Below are 17,166 nucleotides of genomic sequence, written 5' to 3'. Positions count from 1 at the left end.
GTACCATGCTATTAAATGAATTACGATGCTGGCGCAATGAGTTCTTTTGAAACTGGTAAACAGCCATTGATGATTGGGTAGCTAGTGACTAGGTTTTTTTCTTTTTGCAATTACTGATTATAGTTTTTACTTGTTCACCTGCCCATTGTTAACTGCGCTGTTTAGGCAATACACTACATGACTCCCACTGGGTTCCTATAGGTAGCATCTCCCTGGAGCCTGGGTCACCATGATAATGGGTGTGTGAGCTGTTTTTCAGGAATTAGGACCCCTTGTCCAGTTCAGGCCAGTTGAGACCACCAGTTCATCAAATGGGCCCACACAGATGCCCAATAAGTGACCATTTGACATCAAGAGGCTAAAAACTCCACCCTCAGATCATGCTAATGACACCATTTTGTGAACACAGGTCCTGTGAAGAGGCATGAAGTCTGACTACCGTTGTGCAAATCATCAATTACCTCACCTCTCCTCCATCTCCACCTTTCCAATCATCTATCTCCACATTTCAGACCACCTTGCTCTCAACCCATTAATATCCCTGAGCCCCTATTTTCAGGGAAGTGGATTTGAAACTCATGTTCTCGCTTCCTCGCATGGCTGCCTCGTGATTAAACCCTCTCTCTGCCGCAATCCAGGTGACAGGCAAAAAGCACCCTGGTTCAGTAACACTTTCTCCTCTTATTTTCCTCTTTTCCTTTCCTCTGTCATTGCCCCATTACCTCTCTCCAAGGCCCATGAAATTCTCGGCAGCTCTTTGATGGTGGTCACAGTAACCTCATCAAGGGAATAAGCAAGATTATTCTCCGTTTGCAACTTCTCCATCCATTTCCTCCCTCCCCGCCCTGCTCTGCTACACCTGATGATTTGCTTTCAGTGGAGACAGGATATGTGTTTTTGAATCAACTCATCTCTCAGCCCTGGATCCTGAACTTCAAGAGCCAATTCCTTCTCCCATGCCCATTTATATGTGCAGGTAAGAGATGGCCCACCTGGGGCTGGCCCCTTGGCCAAGTGGTTAAGTTCACACACTCCGCTGCAGGCGGCCCAGTGTTTCATTGGTTCGAATCCTGGGCGCAGACATGGCACTGCTCATCAAGCCACGCTGAGGCAGTATCCCACATGCCACAACTAGAAGGACCCACAACGAAGAATATACAACTATGTATTGGGGGGCTTTGGGGAGGAAAAAAAAAAAAGATGGCCCACCTATCCAGGATGAGGTATGCCATCAAAGTGTAAAATCCTGGAACTCTGCTCCCAAAGGAAAACTTCCCCAGGGAAATCCAGTTCATCCATAGGTCTTGTTAAAGTCTTAGCTTAGAGCATCGACAACATCCTCTCCCCACTTCAGAAAGGGCAAATTGTGTCTTATTTCCTTTTTGTTTTCCTTGCAAGGACCTCCTGAGTACATCAAGATTTGGTTTGTTGCTCCATTTCACTTCTAGTCTATTCTCCTCTTTCAGTTAAGCAGTATTCCTCAGTACCTTAAACTCTTTCAGAATTATCCATCCTACCCCAGGGGAACACTACGGTCCTGGAGGCAGATTCTCAGGCGTACAAACTATCCTGCTATAGCCTATTTACCCTTCCTTCTCTCTCCATTCCGTGGCCTCATTGTTTTGATTATCATCTGTGTGCTGCTATCCTCCAAAGGTGACCTGGATCTCTTTCCTGATCTACAGGCTCAATATAATGGTTTATTGAAAGCAGTCTAAATGCTAATTTTTGTCTTCTGTTGTGTTGTGAAGTATTTTACAAAGTAGTAAATCTTTCTCATATTCACTTGGATAAACAAATATAACAAGCAGAATGGAACATAGATAATACCCACACTTTGCTCCTGTGGAAGGTGAAGATATCTCACACGTTCAGCCTGTACCTTCACTCTTCTGTGGCTTTTAATTATGGTGTCATGCGGTGGGATGGACTACTTTGACTTTTTTAGTGCATTCTCTTTGTCAGATATAAATTTTATTTGCAAGGACCTCTATGAGGCCTAGAGTTCCCTCCCCAAAAAATGCAGTTTAAAAACAATTGATGAAGAACAATTGAATGTGGTATTTGATGAAGTGGAACCAATCTCCACAGCATCTAGGAGTGTGGTAGCTGCTCGCTACTTTTGACTGAGCTAGCCTTCCTATGTGAAAATGCTGCTAAGCTAAGTTAAAGCCATAAGCTTTGTGCTATGTTTTCTGGAATCTGATGTGGCACAACGATTAAGTGCATCGAGCTCTAGAGTCAAGCAGAACTAGGTTATAAACCAAACCTGCCATTTCTTAGGATTGCATCCATGGGCCTGTTGTTTAACCTATCTTGGAACTTAATTTCATCTTTTGTAAATTTAGAATTCAAATATACCAACCTCACACTCCTAGGGCGGTTGTGAGAAGGAATTACAAATTATGAAACTGTTCTAAACCAGTAGTGTCACACAACGAATGGAAATCCCTTCACAATGGACTATACTGAGCTTTAATCCTATATTAAAGCTTAACTCACAATAAGCACTCAATACATTTTCCCATTTTTAGGACTGGTTTTAGCATTGTTGAGTTGCACTCAGCCAGTTATACTTGCTTTAAAACTCTCTTATGAAAGAGTACATGTTCTGAGCAAGCAGGAGCCACTCCTTCCATGACTGTTGGAACAGAGATATGTACTGTAACAATTCCTTTGAAAAAATGATGCAATAACTCTGAAAGAAAGCTTGAATTCTATCTAATGATCATAATCTCTTTTAGTATCATCGCAAATAACGTATCCACTGGATTCCTAACACCATCTTTGGCCTGATGTTAGGATCTGGTATTGAAAATCCCTGTAGTTTTTGATCAGTCAACTGGGAGAGCTTTCATTTACAACATTTTGTTCTTCCCTTAAAAGCAAAAAAACCTCAGCAAAAAGCTCATCAGTACCTACCACCCAAGGATGCCGTAATGATGAATGTGGATCCCCTCCTGATCAGTACAGTTATGCATAGATATATTGATTAAGTTATTGGCTGCAGTGGACCGTACTGAAATGTTTTAACATACTGCAGTCTCTTTAACCTGCCCTTATAGACACAGTCTCGATGTCATGTAGACCTTGGCATTTATTGAAAAATACCCAAGTCTCTAGAAGCATCTAGATATTTTGAGATGGCTTTTGAAAGGAGGTTAACTCCATTCTTGTGAGCACCTGCCAAATTTCTGTCACAGGATCAAAAGTAACAAGTCTAAGGACATAGTTACATTAATATGTCCCTACAGCAGTGATTTTAAAGGTTTTGGTATCTTCTATATTTCCTGGTCATTTATCAAATTCAGTCTGACACAGATGTTTCATTGGTCACTGTTTTTTGTGCAACAGACTTCAGAGTTCAGCCCATTCCACTGCCTTTTATTGCTTGCTATTTTTAAGGAGACACCTCAGTAGAAACCCCTTTTTTCTGTACAGTGTAATTACTGAAGCACATAAAGTGGTTATAGCAGGAATTTATCACTTTCAGGTGGAAATACTCCCAGCCAAATAAAAGATAGAGTAGGAATGCCAGAAGCAATTTATAACAGGCTCACTGACATTTTGTGTTGAGACGTTCTACCACTGAATAAGTAACAAGTTATAAATCTCTGTAAACGTGATTAGAGCAAGCAAGTTATTCTTTGAGGGGACACTGTAATCAAAGAATGCTGTGATGCAAAGCAGGAAAATTCTGTTGACAAAAATCACCAAAAACAGCTGTCAGTAAAATTTACAAACAGCTTGTTTTAAATTCTGTTGAATTCCAGCAGCTGTTTGTTTGCACATAAAATGTTCATTTCAGAAATGAGCATTGGCCCTAGTTTGGGTTGCATTGTGTTTCAAAATTTTGTAATCAGCTTAGTCAAAATTCATGCAATAATTTAAATTTCTTTCAAAGGACAAGAGGTAACCAGTGCATGTAAGTATGCTTCATGCACAGTATGTGTTCAATACACATGGGAAAAAATGAGGAAATAACTATATAATATTATTTCTGAAAGCAATGATCAATTAGAAAGTGCATTTCAGCTTTTTTTTCCATCCACATACACTGTTTTGGAAATTATGCCATGTTCGTATTGGATTCATTTTCCTAATATTGGTAATAACCTTAAAAGCCCTTCAGCAATCCATTTTAGAGCATAGAAAGCTGAATTAAAATTTAGTTACTGTTATAAAGTCACTGTGAGAGATAGTTTATTAAATCTCTCCTCAGTATTTTTGCATATGCCTTTGTTTAGTTACTTTACTCACTATCTCAAAACATAATATATATTTTTTCATCTGTGAAGTAGGGATAATAGAAAATACCTCATTGCTGTTGTATGGATAAAATAAACTAATGTACTTAGCAATGTCCTTGGAAATAGTAAGTCTGTAGCTACAGGACCAGGTTAAAGTGACCCCATATATATATATATATATATATATATATATAATTTTTTTTTTAGGAAGATTGGCCCTCAGCCTACATCTATGCCCATCTTCCTCTATTTTCTATATGTGGGATGCCTGCCACAGCATGGCTTGATAACCTGTGCATAGGTCCATGCCCTGGTCCAAACCAGGTGAAAACCTGGGCCACTGAAGCAGAGCACACAAACCTAGCTGCTGTGCCACTGGCCAGCCCCAAAACTGGCCCCATGATATCAACAACGGAATGTTAAAGTTGTTTGGCAGGGGCAGTGAGAGCCCAAACTGCAAGTCATGTAGCTGGAGCATGTGTAGAAGAGAAAATTCTGACCTGAAATAACACGTGGAACCAAAGATTCCCCGCCAAGGAACCACAATGACTGGGACCAACCGGAACTTGACAGGTAGACCCTTTCCAGGAGGGAGGTCTATTGTCCAGGAAGCCTCTTTCCATACCTTAACACAAACGGTCTTGTTTGGAGTCTTGCCAATGGAAACATGCTGCCAGCACTTCCGAATACCAGCCTGCCCTCTCTAATCCCTTAAATTTTACCCAAAACCTTGGCCCAGGGAGACGGATTTGACAGCCATGTCTCCTGTCTCCTTGCTGGTCGACCTTGCAATAATGTCTTTTCTTTTCTCAAAAGCAGGCGCCATAGTATTGGCTTCTCTGCGTGTTGGGTGGTGGGCCGTTACCCGGTAAGAAGTTCTTAATGAATGCTAGGACTTGTTGCTGTGCAAAAAGCTCTAGGTTCAAGGATAACAAAATGATCAAGAATTTATTCCCAGGTAACAAGAACCACAATATCCTTCTGGATACTCAACTAGACCACAATCCAGTATGTTTCAACTTTTAAAAATGTCTGTGTTCCCCCCGAAAATATATATATCTGTGCCATTTTTAGATATTAAGTTGAGAGATTGGGAAGTTGAGTCAAACCAGAAAACATTATCTTAAAAATAACTATGACAACACTTTTCATTCTCAAGCCAGACATACACAATGATAATCTTTCCTTCCCCTGAATGACTGAAATCACTGAGAAAAATATATTCCATTGGTTTTAAATTTCCAGAAAAGAGTCTATAGAATCCACATTTATCATATAACCCTAAGAATCACCAATGGTATAAAGCCATTACCTGTCCATTTGACAGAAGAAGAAAAGAGGTGTCAGGTTTTTTAATAACTATCTCACGGACTCAAGGCTTGTAACGTGGCTGAATGAGGAAATAGATCCAGGTCTGCCTGACTTCAAAGCTCAAGTTTTAAGAACCTACATAACCTTGTTTTAATTAAGGTCAACTTCAAAGGACATTGTTTAGGGGCAAATCAGTTGAAATACCAGAGTGCATCCTGATTTTCAGTACAATTATGCATTGTAAGCTTACAGAAGTTTAACCTATAGTCTCTCCCCTCAGAGAATTTACTGTCTAGTTACAGACAAGACTAATATAAGAAACAGTACAAATAGTATGAGACAGATTATAATTAAGTGTTCAATGGTGTGATGCAATATAAGTATCATAAAAGCCCAGGGGAGAGAATGCTTAAAATTGCTTAATGAAGATTGGAGTGGTCATGGTTATCTTTCTGGGAGAGCTGGGAGTGGGGGTTGTCTAAAGACAGAGAGCTTTAAAGTAGTAGAAGGAAGGAGATGGATTATTTCAAATGGGCAAAATCACCTGCACACAGAGACACAAAGTATAGGGTAGATAGCACCAGTTTGACTGGACCAAAGATATTAGATTGACACCTATGAAATTACGGTTTGTGGATCAAAAATGGTCAGATAACAGCAATTTTATCTGGCTCAACCTAATACGTATTAGATGTGGTGATTATGGATAGCAGGTAGCTGAATGCAATAATAGCTGAATGCAATAACTCCTAGAATTTGGGGAGGAATCAGTGAAAAGTCACCTTCTGAAAGGGAATCAACAAATAATAACTGAGATTATTATCTGCCCATTTATGCACCCGAAGAGATATTTGGAAATATGTTGCTTAGATATTCAAAGAAAAGCCCAAGTCCTATCAAAAAGCAAATAGAGCAAAATTAAAAGACTGAAATATTTTTTTTAAAAACTTACCTTTTCAGGGTAACTTGAGCCTGAGAATTAAAAATTAAGTTGCATTATTAATAATAACAACCCACCTTTGCATAGTTTTGTCGTCCACCAATGGTGTGTGGGAGCTGTTTGTGCACGCCCACAAGAACCAATATTAAATTTGCAGGGATTTTTTTCTAGCTGTTTCTTAAACATAGCCTTTATTAAAAATCATATTATGTAAATTTAGAATTAAATAAATTGTTTCTTAAAGCAAAGGTAAGAATACTTAATATCATCACTTCCTAAATATTGTACGACTTTTTCTTATCTATCCTCCTGATGTTATTTACATTTTTTAAAATCTCTATAGTGAGAATGCTCTAGTACATAATGGTGTGCTCTTGCACATTTCTTGCCAACTCTACGTTTCATCACATCACCTTGGTAGCTTGAAATCAGCAACGGTAAGAGTATTTATACCATGGATATTGGTCAATGCTACAAATTAGGGCTTGATATATTGTTCTGCTGTTTGTTTATTCTAGACTTAGATGAAGAAGATGCTAATAATACAGATTAGTATGTCATGTCTGCAGCTCTCGTATTGCACAAAAAATAGATGTTTTTTTTGCAGTATTCAAAACTGATTCAGCAAACAATTCACTCACGTCATTGAGGAGCAAGTTTCACTTTTGTCTTACTCATTAATTTAACAGGAATATCAACCAGCATATGTGTCTGAATTGCACTCAGAAAGCCAGTCATTCGACATTCACCGCCGCCTCGGTGCATCTCCCCATTGTGTCAGCTCTGGTGTCTCTCTCGCCTGCCCCCTGTGGAAGTCTCAGGCTGTTTCAAACTTACTCACAAATGCAGTGGTATTGGCTGCAATATGACATCCAACTTTCCCCTCTTCTCAGGCTCTGATTCTGAGCCCTGCAGTCATTTCTGCTGCCTGGCTCAGGAGCCTAGCACTCCCAAAGGTCTTGGCATCCTCACTCCTTTGGGCCCCACAACCCCTCCTATCCAAAACTGTCTCTCGCTGCTGCCTTTGGAAGGTTCTCCATGTCAACACTGATCTGCTCAAATAGGGAGAATCCCTTTCCCCAGTTCCATGCCTACTCTGAACTAACTGAGTCTTGCCTTGTGCCTTCAGTGTGTCTTAGAACTGCTGTATGGAATTGACGCTGGTTTTGCCATGATTTTTGCATTCACATCACAAGTCCACCAGGGTCTGGTTTGAAGGATCATTTTCTACCTACTTTACCACCTTTATGTTTTTCTAGCAGTTATCACTAGCTAACATATTACACATTTAACTTATTCATCTAATTTATTATCTGTATCTCTTTATGGAATGAATGCTCCAAGAGAGCAGTGATTTCTGTCTATTTATTGCTACATCCCCAGCACCCAGAACAGCACCAACGGCATAGTAGGTATTAGAATGAATGAATGAGGACAAAGTGACACATTATGCTTTAGTCAAAATCGGCTTGGCCCTTTGATGCTGGGGGCATTATTTCTGAATTAAACTTCCTCTATTTTCTCTTTACTTAACATCTAAAGTAAATACTTACTTATGTTAAGTTATAAGTTACTTATGTTAAGCTAATACTTACTTATGTTACTTAACATAAGTAAACTTCCTGGAGATTCCTCAGTCATCTGTGCCCCACAAGTTCTCTAACTATAACTAACGTCTTCTGCTTGGGGGGTGCAGCTTAGATTCCCCTCCCACACCATCCCCCAACCATACATAAAGTTGTAACTGGAACATTATGATGTAACCTAACTGTCTGAAGAAAAATAAACCCTATGAGTATGTCAAATCAGAATGTAAAAAATGCATTTTCTTAATAGTTCAGACCAGATTTCGTGGGGTGGTTTGGGAAAATTCCTTTTTTTTTTTTTTAAGATTGGCACCTGGGCTAACGACTGTCGCCAATCTTTTTTGTTTTTTCTGCTTTATCTCACCAAACCCCCCTGTACACAGTTGTATATCTTAGTTGCAGGTCCTTCTAGTTGTGGGTTGTGGGACGCCACCTCAACGTGGCCTGACGAGCGGTGCCATGTCCGTGCCCAGGATCCGAACCCTGGGCCGCCGCAGCAGAGCGCTCGAACTTAACCACTCGGCCACGGAGCCGGTCCCAGCAAAATTCTTGCTAAGAGGCTTAGCTATGAGGGATATTAGCAAAAGCCAAGGTAGCTATAGGCAATATTTAAACTACTTTCCATGGGACAAGGAGAGAGAAGTTAGATTTGGGGCCTGGGAGAAAGGAAGAGAGGGGAGAAGGAGAAGGGACAGAGAAAGGAGCCAACAACATTGTCATGACATTGGTCTTGCAACAAGAAAAGACAGCCAGCGAAAAATCCCAGGAGTTGGGTGGCTGGGAACTATAAGAACAAATCCCTGGCTATGGAATGCTTCTAGCTGGATATAGGGTTGCTATGGAAACAAACCTGCCATCTGTGGATTTATGGGGCGTGGCTCCCTGGAAAATGCCATGTAAGCTAAGATACCTCATGTTTGAACAGGTAGGTCTGTTTTGTGTAAGTGAAATAGCTACACACATTCTTGTTTCCAGATAAGGGCCAGAGTACATCGTTACGTGGCCAAAAAATAAAAGGTGGGAGGGTGCCTGGCAATCTGGGACCTTGAAATGATTAGGAAAGTATGAAATTGTTAGCCAAGATATAAGAGCTCAGTTTTCTGAGAGTCTGGTTGGAAATCTCATCTTTTGTTTTACCTCAGTAGGGCTGGGTAAGAAAGGCTTCTGAGTTTTTTGTTTTGTTTTGTTTTTTTAAATATCACATACTTTCTGTCCCCGAGGGGAAACATTTTGCTACCAGAATAAGATGGGCAAACACTATGATGCTAGAAGGTATTTCAGGTTTCTATTGACCCACTCTCAAAACGGTCCATATCCCATGAAATGCAGGCTTATCCTTCCAGAAGCAAGAAATGACAGTCCTTATCAGATATTATATCCCATATTGCCTGAAATTTTTTCTGATCATATTATCTTCTCAAAAGAGTTCTATTTTCACACACTACCTTGATGTCAAAGATTTTCACATCTTTCTGGTTTATTGCTTTAGGTGAATGTGGATGCTGTGATAGCAGTAATTATCAAAACAGAGAAAGAACAAGAAAAGGAAAACTACCCTTTGTTTTCCCGCTATTTTTAATGGTTAAAAGCAGTTAAAACTCAAAGGAGACATATAATTTAAATGTATACTGTTTTTTTTTTTTGAGGAAGATTAGCCCCGAGCTAACATCTGCTGCCAATCTTCCTCTTTTTTTTTGTTGTTGAGGAAGACTGGCCCTGAGCTAACATCCGTGCCCATCTTCCTCTATTTTATATGTGTGATGCCTGCCACAGTATGGCTTGCCAAGCGGTGCCATGTCCACACCCGGGATCCGAACCTGTGAACCCTGGGCCGCTGAAGCAGAACATGCACACTTAACCACTGTGCCACCAGACTGGCCCCATAAATATATAGATTTTTTTAAAAAAATTCATGAGCATCTATTTTTTCTTGAAGGGGAGCAGTAAGGGGAAAAGAGAAGGGATGGAATAACCAACTCCACGTTTTTTAAATTAAAACAAAATTATTAACTTCAATTGTTAGTGCACAATTGCTTCTGTAGAAGAAAATATCTTTTTAAAAAAACTATCAAGGTTTTGTGCAACTCCCATTATGATCAATAGATAATGCAACTTGCTTTGAAATTTCTTCTCTACGTTTCATTTCCAAGTAGGAATTAAATTTCCTTTCTTGAATTATAGGGTGCCAGGATAAACTGTTGAAGCATCGGGCAAGAATCACAAAATCTGAATCATTGTGTCCTAGTACCTGAACCACCGACAAAGAAAACCCTGTAATTTGAATAGAGATATCCTCAGACCTAAGATAATTTTTTATTATATGACATCAGTACAACACAGTAAAAAAAAAAATCCATACATAAAGATAATTTTCTAAAATATTGAATTAAAATAACTATTTAATCTGCTCACTCAGAGAATAGCTTTAATATCAAGTCAAACAGAACCATAGCCCTATGTTCCATCTTATTTTCATTTATATACTGTATCTCTTTAAATAAAATTACAACACTAACATGTTCACAAATCCAGCCATCTTGACAAGCTCAGCTCTGCTAAGAGTTTTATAATTATTCAAAAATTAAGTATTACTTGGAATGAGTATTTCTGGTATTTCAAGTACGACTTGTTGATAAGCATACCAATTTTGAAATAGTGGTAATACCAGTTTTAAATCGTATTTGATCAATTGATCTTCTAAATAAAGTGGCCGTTAACTTTTGAAAATGAAGGATACCAATATAGACTTCGTAAGACAATAAAATAGATAAATGGATCATCTTCTTTTCCACAGACTGAAATATGTTTGCAGCCTTTGTCAATACATCAGAATGTGTATGCATTTCTCTGTCGGGCTTTACTTAAATTTGCAACCAAGTAAGCATAGAACAAAGCATTCCACATTACAACTAAGATCAAATATACATATACATACATAATAGTACACACATATAAATATGTTATTGTAGTAGGATATAAGATTAAACTGATTTATTTTTAAATTCATAAGGTTAAAGCGTTACAGATTCTAGAAATGTAGGAAAGTATTTTTTCTGCTGTAAATTATTGCAGACAATTGGACCTTCCAAAGTGCAAACAACTTGGTGCATGCAAGCATGAAAAATAAACAGATCACTAAATTTGGTTTATGCAGTGTTTAAGAATAAGCCTTGCAGTTTTGCCTTTACAAGGCAAAGGCATTTTAAAATCGATTTGTAATGTAACAGAAAGCCTGTAAAACAGTTTCAGTGGTCGGATGATAGACTGTGGTTGTTCAGTTCTATGCAAACGTGAATCGAGACCTCCGTGATATCCTGTCAAGGGAACAAAACCTAACCTTGCTAAGAGAGCGGTGTGAATTCCAACAGTGTGCTCCTTAAAGAAAAAGCTTAAGGTGAGAAATGGCACCATGCTTTTTGGAAGAGAAGAGAAGTACAATCACCTTCCGAGTGGATTGTACTGCAGACTCTGTAGTTTAGAGGAACTTCACATTTTTTTTCTTCTTGATGTACTGCTTAGTACAAATGGTTTACTTACAAAATGCCCAGTTTTGAAATTTTGAATAAAAGTATAGTCCTCATTATGCCGCAAGGTTTGATATGTTTTATAATATAGTAAAAGTTAAAATATTCACGTTTGGGAAAATCAACATTTTAACTCGCTGAAATGAAGCACAGGAAGTGTAACTTTACAATTGTGAATTTGTTTTTAAAATAATAATCCTTTTTATAATTACCTTCCAACGTGACATTAGAGGGGATAACAGCTCCTTTCCACAATGTATCACTCATATTCTCATATTCACTCATAAATGAAATGGAGAATATCATGAAACAGTTTATAAAAGTTTTTAATCACATCGATGAACCACATTTTACTTAATAACTGTGTAAATGAGGTATAATAAAATCCTATATAAAGCATGTCTTTGAAAGGACTAGTCATTTCACGTTTCTTTTTTCATTTTCTTATTCTTTTATTTTTACTTTTTATTTACTTACATATTTTTTGGTGAGGAAGATTGGCCCTGAACTAACATCTATTGCCAATTTTCCTCATTTTGCTTGAGGAAGATGGTGCCTGAACTAACACCTGTGCCAGTCTTCCTCTATTTTGTATGTGGGATGCCACCACAGCATGGCTTGATCTGAACCCACAAACCCTGGGCCACCAAAGCAGTGCTTTTGAACTTAACCATCATGCCACTGGGCTGGCCTCTTTTTATTTTTTTAATTTAGGTCATATTGGTTTGTAACATTGTACCAATTTCAGATGTGCATTACTATCTATCAGTTTCTGGATAGACTGCCTCATGCTCACCACCAATAGTCTAGTTTTTAATCACCATACCTGTGTGCCCCTTTACCCCTTTCACTCACCCCTCCACCCACGTCCCCTCTGGTGACCAGTAATCTGTTCTCATTACCCACGTGTTTGTTTATCTTCCACATATGAGTGAAATCATGGGGTATTTGTCTTTGTCTGACTTATTTCACTTAACATAATACCCTCAAGGTCCATCCACGTTGTTGCAAATGGCACAATTTTGTCCTTTTTTATGGCTGAGTAGTGTTCCATTGTATACATATACCACATCTTCTTTATCCATTCATCAGTCGATGGATACTTGTGTTGCTTCCATGTCTTGGCTATTGTGAATAATGCTGCAGTGAACATAGGGGTGTAGAAGTCTCTTTGTATTACTGATTTCATGTTCTTTGGGTAAATACCCAGTAGTAGGACAGCTGGGTTGTATGGTATTTCTATTTTTAATTTTTTGAGAAATCTCCATACCATTGTCCATAGTGGCTGCACAAGTTTACATTCCCACCAGCAATGGATGAGGGTTCTCTTTTCTCCACATCCTCTCCAACATTTGTTACTTTTTCTCTTGGTAATTGTAGCCATTCTGACAGGTGTAAGGTGACATCTCATTGTAGTTTTAATTTGCATTTCCCTAATAATTAGTGACATTGAACATCTTTTCCTGTGCTTATTGGCCCTGTGTATATCTTCTTTGGAAAAATGTTCATATTCTCTGCCAACTTTTTGATTGGGTGGCTTGTTTTTTGTTGTTGAGTTGTATGAGTTCTTTATATATTTTGGAAATTAACCACTTGTTGCATGTATGATTTGCAAATATTTTCTCCCAATTGGTGGATTGTCTTTTCATTTTGTTCATGGTCTCCTTTGCCTTGCAGAAGCTTTTTAGTCTGATGTAGACCATTTGTTTATTTTTTCTTTTGTTTCCCTTGCCTGAGTAGCTGTGGTATTTGAAAAGATGCTGCTAAGATTAACGTCAAAGAATGTACTGCCTATGTTTTCTTCTAGGAGTTTTATGGTTTCAGGTCTTACCTTCAAGTCTTTAATCCATTTTGAGTTAATCATTGTTGTGTATGGTATAAGATAATCTACTTTCATTCTTTTGCATGTGGCTGTCCAGTTTCCCCAACGTCATTTGATGTTCCTTTCTCCATTGCATGTTCTTGGTCCCTTTGTTAAAGATTAGCTATCCATAGGTGTGTGGTTTTATTTCTAGGCTTTCAATTCTGTTCCATTGACATGTGCATCTGTTTCTGTGCCAGTACCATGCTGTTTTGATTACTATAGCTTTGAAATATATTTTGAAATCAGGGATTATGATGCCTCCAGCTTTGTTCTTTTTTCTGAGGACTACTTTGGCTATTTGGGGTCTTTTGTTGTTCCATATAAATTTTAAGATTCTTTGCTCTATTTTCAAGAAGAATGTCATTGGGATTCTGATTGATACTGCATTGAATCTGTAGATTGCTTTAGGTAATATGGACATTTTAACTATGTTTACTCCTCCAATCCACGAGCATGGAATATCTTTCCATTTCTTTACTCTTCTTCTTCGTCTTTCAATAATGTCTTATAGTTTTCAATGTATAGGTCTTTCACCTCCTTGGCTAAATTTATTCCTAGATATTTTATTCTTTTTGTTACAGTTGTAAATGAGATTGTATTTTGACTTCCCTTTCTGCTAGTTCATTATTTGTGTGTAAAAATGCAACTCAATTTTGTGAGTTGATTTTGCACCCTGGACCTGTGTTGTAGTTGTTGATTATTTCTAATAGTTTTCTGATAGATTCTTTAGGATTTTCTATAAATAGAATCATGTCATCCACAAACAGTGAGAGTTTTGCTTCTTTCTTTCCACTTGGGATCCCTTTTATTTCCTTTTCTTGCCTAATTGCTCTGGCCAAAACCTCCAGTACTATGTTGAATAGGAGTGGTGAGAGTGGGCACACTTACCTTGTTCCTGTTCTCAGAGGGATGGCTTTCAGTTTTTCCCCATTGAGTATGATGTTGGCTGTGGATTTGTAATATATGGCCTTTATTATGTTGAAGTACTTCCTTCTATACCCATTTTACTGAGAGTTTTTGTCATAAACAGATGTTGGATCTTGTCAAATGATTTTTTTTTTGCATGCATTGAGATAATCATGTGGTTTTTATTCCTCATTTTCTTAATGTAGTATACAGCCTTGATTGATTTGCAGATGTTGAACCATCCCTGCATCCCTGGCATAAATCCTGTTTGATCATGATTTAAGATCCTTTTAATGTATTGCTGCATTCAGTTTGCCAATATTTTCTTGAGGATTTTTGCACCTATGTTCATCAGTGATATTGGCCTATGTTGTCCTTGTCTGGTTTTGGCATCAGGGTGATGTTGGCCTCTGGAATGAGTTAGGAAGTGTTCCATCTTCTTCAATTTTTTGGAATAGTTTGAGAAGGATAGGTATTAAATCTTCTTTGAATGTTTGGTAGAATTCTCCAGAGAAGTCTTCTGGTCCTGAATTTTTATTTTTTAGGAGGTTTTGATTGCTGTTTCAATCTCTTTACTTGTGATTGGTCAGTTCAGATTCTCTATTTCTTCTTGATTCAGTTTTGGCAAGTTATATGAGTCTAAGAATTTATTCATTTCTTCTAGATTATCCAATTTGCTGGCATATAGTTTTTCATAGTATTTTCTTATAATCTTTTGTATTTCTGTGGTATCCATTGCAATTTCTCCTCTTTAATTTTTTTTTTTTTTTTGAGGAAGATTAGCCCTGAGCTAACTGCTGCCAATCCGCCTCTTTTCACTGAGCAAGACTGGCCCTGAGCTAACATCCATGACCATCTTCCTCTACTTTTTGTATGTGGGATGCTTAGCACAGCATGGTGTGCCAAGCAGTGCCATGTCTTCATCCGGGATCTGAACTGGCAAACCCCATGCTGCTGAAGCGGAACCTGTGCACTTAACCACTGCACCACCAGGCCAGCCCCTCTCCTCTTTAATTTTTAATTTTATTTGTTTGAACCTTCTCTCTTTTATCCTTAGTGAGTCTGGCTAAGAGCTTGTCAATTTCGTTTATCTTTTCAAAGAACCAGCTGTTAGTTTCATTGATACTTTCTGTTGTCTTTTTTTATCTCTATTTCATTTATTTCTGTTCTAATTTTTATTATTTCCCTCCTTCTACTGACTTGGGCTTTGTTTGTCTTTTTCTAGTTCTGTTAGATGTAGTTTAATGTTACTTATTTGAGATTTTTATTGTTTGTTGAAGTGGGCCTGTATTGCTATAAATTTTCCTCTTAGTACTGCTTTTGCTGCATCTCATAGGAATTGATATGTTGTATTTTCATTTTAATTTGGCTCTAGGTATTTTTTGATTTCTCCTTTGATTTCTTCATTGATCATATCATTGCTCAGTAGCATGTTTTTTAGTCTCCACATGTTTGTGACTCTCCCATTCTTTTTCTTTTTCTTTTTCTTTCTTTAGGAAAATTATCCCTGAGCCCACTGCTGCCAATCTTCCTCTTTTTGCTGAAGAAGGCTGGCCGTGAGGTAACGTCCATGCCCATCTTCCTCTACTTTGTATGTGGGATGCTTACCACAGCATGGTCTGCCAAGTTGTGCCATGCCTGCACCCGGCATCTGAACCAGCAAACCCTGGGCTGCTGAAGAGGAACATGCACACTTAACAACTGTGCCACTGGGCTGGCCTCATTCTTTTTCTTGTAGTTGATTTCTAGTTTCACAGCATTGTAGTCAGAAAAGATGTTTGATATGATTGCAGTCTCCTTAAACTTATTGAGGCTTGCCTTGTTTCCCAACATGTGGTCTATCCTAGAGAATGATCCATGTACACTTGAGAAGAATATGTATTCTGCTCTTTTTGGATGGAATGTTCTCTGTGTATCTATTAATCCCTTCTGATCTAGAATTTCATTTAAGGCTACTATTTCCTTGTTGACTTTCTCTCTGGATGATGTATTCATTGATGTAAGTAGGATGTTGAGGTCCCCTACTATTATTGTGTTGCTGTCAGTTTCTCCCTTTAATTCTGTTAATAATTGTTTTATATACTTTGTTGCTCCTGTGTTAGGTGCATATATATTCATAATTGTTTTGTCCTCTTGGTGGAATGTCCCTTTTATCATTATATACTGTCCCTCTGTCTCTTATGTGTTTTTTATCTTGAAATATGCTTTGTCTGAAATAAGTATATTAGCACCCACTTTCTTTTGCTTGCCATTTGCTTGGAGTATCATCTTCCATCCCCTCACTCTGGGTTCGTGTTTGTCTTTAGAGCTGAGATGTATTTCCTGGAGGCAGCATATTGTTGGGTCTTATTTTTTAATCCATCCAGCCATTCTGTGTCTTTTGATTGGCAAATTCAATCCATTTACATTTAGAGTGATTGTTCATATATGAGCGCTTAATACTACCATTGTATCTCTTGTTTTCCAGTTGTTGTATATTTTGATTGTTTCTTTTCTCTTATATTTCTGACTGTCACTTCAGTTTGGTGGTTTTTTGTGATGGTTTTCTCTTTATTTGTGATTTGTGTCTCTGCTCTCTTTAGCAGTTACCATGAAGTTTGTATAAAAATTCTCATAGATGAGATGGTCCGTTTTCTGATAGCCTCTTATCTCCATTAGTCTAAACAGTTTCCATCCGTCTCCTCTTCCCCCTTGAGTTACTGTTGTCACAAATTGTTCTTTTCCGTATTGTGAGTTTGTGACTAAATTGAAGGGTTTATAGTTATTTTTGAGGCTTTCCTTCCCT

The sequence above is a fragment of the Equus asinus genome, chromosome 19, assembly GCF_041296235.1.
Source record: "Equus asinus isolate D_3611 breed Donkey chromosome 19, EquAss-T2T_v2, whole genome shotgun sequence".
NCBI lineage: Eukaryota > Metazoa > Chordata > Mammalia > Perissodactyla > Equidae > Equus > Equus asinus.
Note: the sequence above shows the minus strand (reverse complement) of the source record.